Here is a 6,638-nt window from a genome sequence, read left to right as displayed (position 1 = left end):
CTTGTCTCCACCACTTGGAGGAGACGAAGTGCACTGTTTCTCAGGGGTATCTGCCCAAGAAGTGGAAGGCAGAAGACTGATTCATTTTGCTCTCTGTGGAAGCATCTCTAACGCAATAAGCAATGGATGCTGGAGAAGGTATTGAACAGGGGATAGATCACTAGAGATACCTAGTTCAGTGTTCTCCTTGTATAGCATTCATCCTTGCCACTGTCAAAGACAGGATACTTGGGCTAGAAGGACCATTGATCTGACCCAGAATGGCATTTCTTATGATGCGCAGAGTGTTGTTTCATTGAAAAAACATTAAATTAATAACGTTTTGCCACAAATGGCTGAAATTCAACACATTTTCAATTTTGATGCTTTCACCTAAATTAACATTCTGACAAAAAGTGTGTATTTTCTGTCTTTTGCATTATGTCATGAGAGGATTTTATAATGTCTCTAATTTCTATCAGTTTTAATTTATTTTTGCACTTTGCTTTGAAGGAAAAGTTACCAGTTCATTATCCAGGGCTGTTGTCATGAAGGAAGGCTATTACAATTAAATCCATTATTAACCTATTTTCCCAGAAGAATTGCTAGATCGTTGTCTTCTCTTCTTAGCTTTATTTTGGAAATATTAACTTTGTAAACCCTTCTGAAGCTAGGTAGAGAAGGGACTTTGAGATAATTAGGGTTCAGTTCCTTGATGACTCTAAAGATTAGGATCAGTGTTAAGGTGACTGAATGTGGAGCCCTATCGTTTTAAAGTAAAGAGTTGATAAGAGCCATTATTAGAGTAAGTTTTTCACTAGAAAAGAAATAATTCCTCTTCTGGCACAAAAATGGAAGGAATGTATATCTAAACATATTGATGTTGGCCTTGCGTTACAGTACTAATAAAGCTAGAAAACATAAAAGCTAGTTGGTCAATAGCTGATTTGCTATGAGCACTTATCAACAGGTGAACGTGTAATTGTAGGAGAATGCTGAAGGCTAGAGTGTTCAGAAGAAATTAATTTTAGGAGGAGAAACTACCTGTGCTAGTTGCTATAATTTTCCCACCAGGAACACATGCATCTCTCTTCCTAAAATAAATGTTGGCTCCTTCTCTATCTGTACTTAAAATTTATCCTTCAAAGCAGAAAGAGAAGAAAAGAAGCAGCCACCAAATAGAGGGGATTCTGCTTTAAAAATAAATAGGTCCTGGTATTTGATAGTTAATTTTTTTCTGTCTGTCCTGTTATGATGCCTTTGCCTCCTTTATTATAAATTCCACAATGGCAAAATTGCAAGCAGGTTGTGGAAATGATCACGGCTGTTTTTTGATGAAAGTTCTAATTTGCTGCAAAGTATGTAATGTAAGGTCAGGGATAGGGATTAGTACAGAATGACAATATTCAAATTGTTTTTGAATACCATTTAGTTCTAGGGAAAATCTGGGTCCTTAATTAAGACTGTACTCTTTTTCATCTCAAGAAGATCACACAGCCTCAAATGCACCGCTATGTGTTGGATTGTATGTGGTGTACCTCTTACTGCTTCATTGCATTACCATTCCTTTTATGAAATTTCTGTTCAACAATCACTTCACTATGATATTTTATTCTCTTTTGAAATCAAAGTTTTAATTCTGGGCAGGTGGCTGTTATTTGAGAAAGGAGGGGGAAAAGGACAGAAAAAAAATCTTCAGTTGTTAGAGGTTTTCTGCCGCTGTTCTATTTGACAAGGGAACTCTTTACAGGTGAATGAAATAGTTCACTTTGTGTAGGAAATTTGTAATATTCCTGTCGCTTTCTGCATGCAGATGACAAGCTGCTGCCAGCTGTACAGCATCGTTTTCTGCAGCTTCAGGGACTTTAGTGATTTCCATCCATTCAAATTGGTCCAAACCACTGAACTATTCCCATCTCCAGCATTTGTAGAGCCAGACCAATTTGCCCTTATCACAACAGAGTTGCCGAAGGCTTTGTGAATTACAAGCTGTTTCTCATGTTTATTGATGGATTGATATTTGGGAAAGGACTGAGATTTTAAAAAAAGAGGCTGGTTCATTTAATTGGAACTGATTCTGCTCTTCCCTTCCCCCCTTTTTTTCCTGAGCACACAGAGCTCAGTTTCTGAGTGCAAGACCTCTGGGAAACTAAACTGAAGTAATTGAATCGGATTAGACAAGCCAGCAGAACAAAGTCACATTCCATGAGTTTTTTCCAGTGTTGAGTAGATGAATAGTAATTATTTAAGGATTAGTGCAATTCTAAGATGTGGTCCACTCTGAATACTCTTCACCGTGTATAAACAAAAGCAAGATGTAATATATGCTGTTTAAGCTTCTTTTTATCTATAATAGATTTCTTTTAGAGCTTCAAGGATTTAAAAAAAAAATCATGCATGGTGAATAAGCGCTCTCCTTGTTTTTCAATAAAGAATTAAACCCTCTAAGCTTGCAATCCTAAAGAGAGCTTAATTAAGAATACTTATTCCTGCTTTAAATTATGTCCACTCCCACTTTAGTGAGTTTTTCTTTAAAGTTCATCAGAAAAGGAGCCAGGAATGTTTTAGAGTGACACATCTAGCAGACACTCTGCTTTCTGCTATCTGTCTGCTTTTAAGGTCCACCCACTTTGGGCTCTAGTAAACATACACCTTTGAAGGTGATGTCTAGAGCTAAAATTTAAATGGGTTTGGACCCAAATTTACCTGCCCAGTGACAGAATTTGATGACTCTGATGACATAGAAATAAGATTTAGCTAGTTTTTTAACACATATTATTTTCCCTTTTCTACTTGCAAATCCTGATGTGTGCAAGATTACCCAGAATAATCTGGTTTATGATATCATACACTTCACAAAGTTCATGGGTTACAAGAAACTACACATGTGATTACTTCTGTAGCATCATCTAAATAAAATATTGGGAGACATATCAAAATCATATTGTGGCCTTGATGCTCTGCTCCTATTGGGTGCATCCAGATGAGCGCACATGTGCCTCTTGCCCCATCTCAAACCCCTTTGAGGCAGGGCAACAGGCACGTGTGGGAACGAAAAAGTGTTCCCTGCACTGCAAGTTTGCAGTGTGGAGAGAAAATTAGACCCCTGGATATCCAGGGGTCTAATAAAACCACACTGGGAAACAGCAGGGCAAGACACGGTCTTGAGACTGTGCCCCGAGGCAACCCGAAAAGGAGTCCTCCAGAGAGACACTCTGGTATTGGACCAGAGGTCTCTATGGTTCCCCCTTGCCCTGCACCTGAGCATGCCCCTTGAGCGTGCCCAGAATAAAAGTGGAACAAGACTGAGATCCCATTTGAGGGTTTAGTTGCAGTAAGAAAGGTCTGCAAAGAAGCTGTAGAGTAGACACTGACGCCATGGCAGATCAAGGTAAGAAGGGGAGGGTGGGAATAGGAATTTTCTTTCTAAAAGGGAAACCCTTGTTTCCCTGTTTGCAAAGGGCTCTTTGCAGGCTGCCAGTATCAGTCTGCAAGAGGCACATGCAAACACCCGGTCCATGGCTTGTGTGGTCTAGGGGTGGGACACGTGTGAGGGTGGCCGGCCAATGGCATGCATTGGCCGGTGGCAGAATGGTTCATGGCTACCATTCCTGCCCCAGCTGCTCCTGCTGCTGTCCCCCAGGCTCCACCAGACCCACCATAGCCATCTGGCCAGCCTGTGCCCCTGGCACCAGGGGTAGGGCCCAGCCGGGGGCAGGTTGGCTATATGTTGCCACAGTTGCTCCCCCAGCAGGCCCCCAAGGCCCATCATGGGCATCAAGGGACATGGGTCCTGCCTCCCCCTCTCCCAGACCCAGACCAGTCTGCAGTAGCTGCCCCTCAGGAGGAGCACCCACCCTTCTCCCCCGAGCAGCTGTGCCCTGGGCTACGTCCTCATGGCCCATGCATATGTGGTGGTAGGTAGGCCCATGTCCCAAGGCCCAGATTAGGACCATAGGGCAGCTAACCCACCTCCCTCCTCCCTGTGACCCTGGCCCCTGTCCTGTTCCCTTGGGTCACATGTGCAGTTTTTATATTTGCTTTCACAGTTAGGGTTGATGCACTGGTGGTGTTTGGATAGTTTTTTGTGTTGAGAGGGAAGAGGAATAAAATTGCCTTTATTTTCAATATGGCCATACTGTGTGCGCTACTGAGGTCCCTGAGCAGGTGGCCTGGTGCTGGTGAAGAGAGGTGTGGTGCCCTACTCAGAAGGGTGGGCCAGCAGGTGGGAGGTGATGGCATCCTGCACTCTGGCTCCTAAGTGTCGCTGCTGGAGGGGGTGCTCCTCATATGCAACACTGTGCCTGGCTGGCTGGCCGGCTCTGCTGCAGCTGCTGTTGGGTGCGCGGTGATACCCAGCAGGTCTCCTCCATCCACTGGGGCTCAAACACCTCTTCCTGGGACTCACACACATTGTGCAGGACACGAGCTGTGGTGATAATGCAGGGTATGTAGTATGGCACTGCCTCCAGGTGGGTGGCGAGGCTCCACCAGTATCCCTTCAGATAGCTGAACACCTGCTCGATGGTGCATCGGCAACGGGTGAGGGCCTCATTGTATCTCTTTTGCCAAGCATCCAGAGGTCCTGGGAAGGGGTGCATCAGCTAGGGGAGGAGTGGGTATGCTGCATCTGCCACAATGACTGGTGGTATGCTGACATCCCGAATGGTCAGGTCTTGGATCCCTAGGGCAAAGGTCTGTGCCTGCATCAGTCCTGGAAGTGGTGAGTGGCACAGCACATGGGCATCATGGGCACTCCCAGCCCAGCCAGTGAAAATGTGGGTGAAGTAGCCATGATGGTCTATGACCACTTCAAGCACCATCAAGTTGCTGCCACGGTGATTGATTGCCCTCCCCCAGGGGGGTGGAGTATTGGGATGTGGGTCCCATTGAGTGCCCCTACACAGTTGGGGAGCCCAAGGGCCCCAAACCCTGCTATCACCTTCCCATGGGTCGGCCAGCTGGATGATTTGGTCAGCTAGGGTGTCCTGGATGGCCCCACATACATCCAAGACAGCCTGGCCAGCAGTGGACTTCCCCACCCCAAAGGAGTGGGCCACATACCTGAGGCTGTCAGGTATGGCCAGCCTCATGATGGCTATGGCCACACGCTTCTCTGGGGTGAGGGCTGGATGCATCAGTGTCTTGCCACTCAATGTTAGGGGCCACCTGGGCCACCAGGTCCATGAATGTGCCCCTTGACATCTGGAAGGTCTGTGTCCAGTGTGCGTTGTTCCAGGTGGGGAGGACTATACACTCCCACCAGTGTTTACTGGTAGCCCAGGCCCATGTGCGGCAGTACATGCGGGGAGCGATGACAAGATCTTTATTGTCAGCTGCTTCCTCTGTTGGGTCTGCTCTGGCAGTAGTGGGGTAGAGGGCTGCAGCAGGGGCTGGCAGAATGGGTATGCTCCTCCCAAGCAGGGACAGCTGGTACTCACAGCCCTGAGCTAGGCAGGTGACTCTGGTTTCAGACTAGGCTGTCTGGATATAGTGATACTGCTGTGCAGCCACCGCCTGCTGACAGTTGGCCTAGAGGTTCAAGCAGCTCTGCTGCAGGGTCCATACCAGAGCCCAGGCAGCCGTGAGGTCTCTGTCTGCACCTGGTAGGTATGCAGCCATGGGGCCACAGGTGCAAGAAGGCAGATTCTGTTGCAGATGGCAGTAGGTCACACCCAGGCAGCATTCCTCACTGCCAGATTTCTGCAGTGGGTAGAGGGCTCAAGGGCCACTGTAAGTCAGGGCAGCTTTGGCAGTCCAGCTGGCATGGGGAGCTGGTGTCCCCAGATGCCAAGTGTCCAGTCCTCAGAAGCTCCTAAGGGCAAGTATCCCTGAGCTGCTGGCCATGGCAACTTTTTATACTGCTGGGGCCAGCACAGGTTCTGGCCATGGGCTTTAGCTCCCCCTGGCTGCAGATCCGGGAGGAGCCAGGCAGGGTTATTTTGCCCCAAGTGGCACAATTTGCTCCACACCAAAGTGCATGTCTGAGCACGTGCGCTGAGGCAAAAAGCCCCGGCTCAAATTTGCACCGCTTCTATTTGAGCTGCTGCAAGCGCATGTGCTTGCATGTGTGGACCCACTGTGGCTGAAGGCTCTTTAGAAATATTTTTAGTTTCTTTTCTTTCACTCTGGTTTCTCTTCAGATCGCATAAATCTTTCGCCTTTTACTAAGGATTTCCGTGGAGAGGAACAGTTATGAGTTTCGACCCAATTTTTTGAGTTTCTTTCTTTCTTTCTTTCTTTCTTTCTTAATTTCCAGAGAGCCTCTGCTGTTCAACCTCCCTATTTGGATTAACAGAACTTTCAACAGCAAGAGCCCTTTTCTCCTAACACCACCTGGGGTGACAAGGAACAATGGTAATAAAATGATGGAGAATAGGTTTAGGTTAGAGATCAGAAGGCAATATTTTACAGTTAGGGTGGCCAAAATCTGGAACCAACTTCCCAGGGAAGTGGTCCTCGCCCCTACCTTGGACATATTCAAGAGGAGGTTGGATGATCACCTGTCTGGGGTCTTGGGAACCCAGCATTCATTCCTGCCTGTGGCAGGGAGTCAGGCTAGATGATCTGTTCAGGTCCCTCCTGACCCTAGCTACTATGAAACTATGAAACTTGTTTTCTCGTTGTTACATGAGGCAGATGATACTAAGGACTATGTC

The 6,638-nt window shown here is 46.7% G+C and overlaps 1 non-coding gene across 1 annotated transcript; it reads left to right on the top strand.

Annotated features, from left to right (window-relative positions):
- Positions 1 to 6,102: 6,102 nt before the first annotated feature.
- Positions 6,103 to 6,217, top strand: LOC132243429 (U5 spliceosomal RNA). The gene has a single exon (XR_009455004.1). It is a non-coding gene; the product is annotated as a U5 spliceosomal RNA (small nuclear RNA).
- The last annotated feature ends 421 nt before the right edge of the window (positions 6,218 to 6,638 follow it).

This window comes from Alligator mississippiensis, chromosome 9 (genome assembly GCF_030867095.1).
Source record: "Alligator mississippiensis isolate rAllMis1 chromosome 9, rAllMis1, whole genome shotgun sequence".
NCBI lineage: Eukaryota > Metazoa > Chordata > Crocodylia > Alligatoridae > Alligator > Alligator mississippiensis.
The sequence above is the reverse complement of the archived record's forward strand: the minus strand, read 5'-3'. Positions and strand labels throughout refer to the sequence as shown.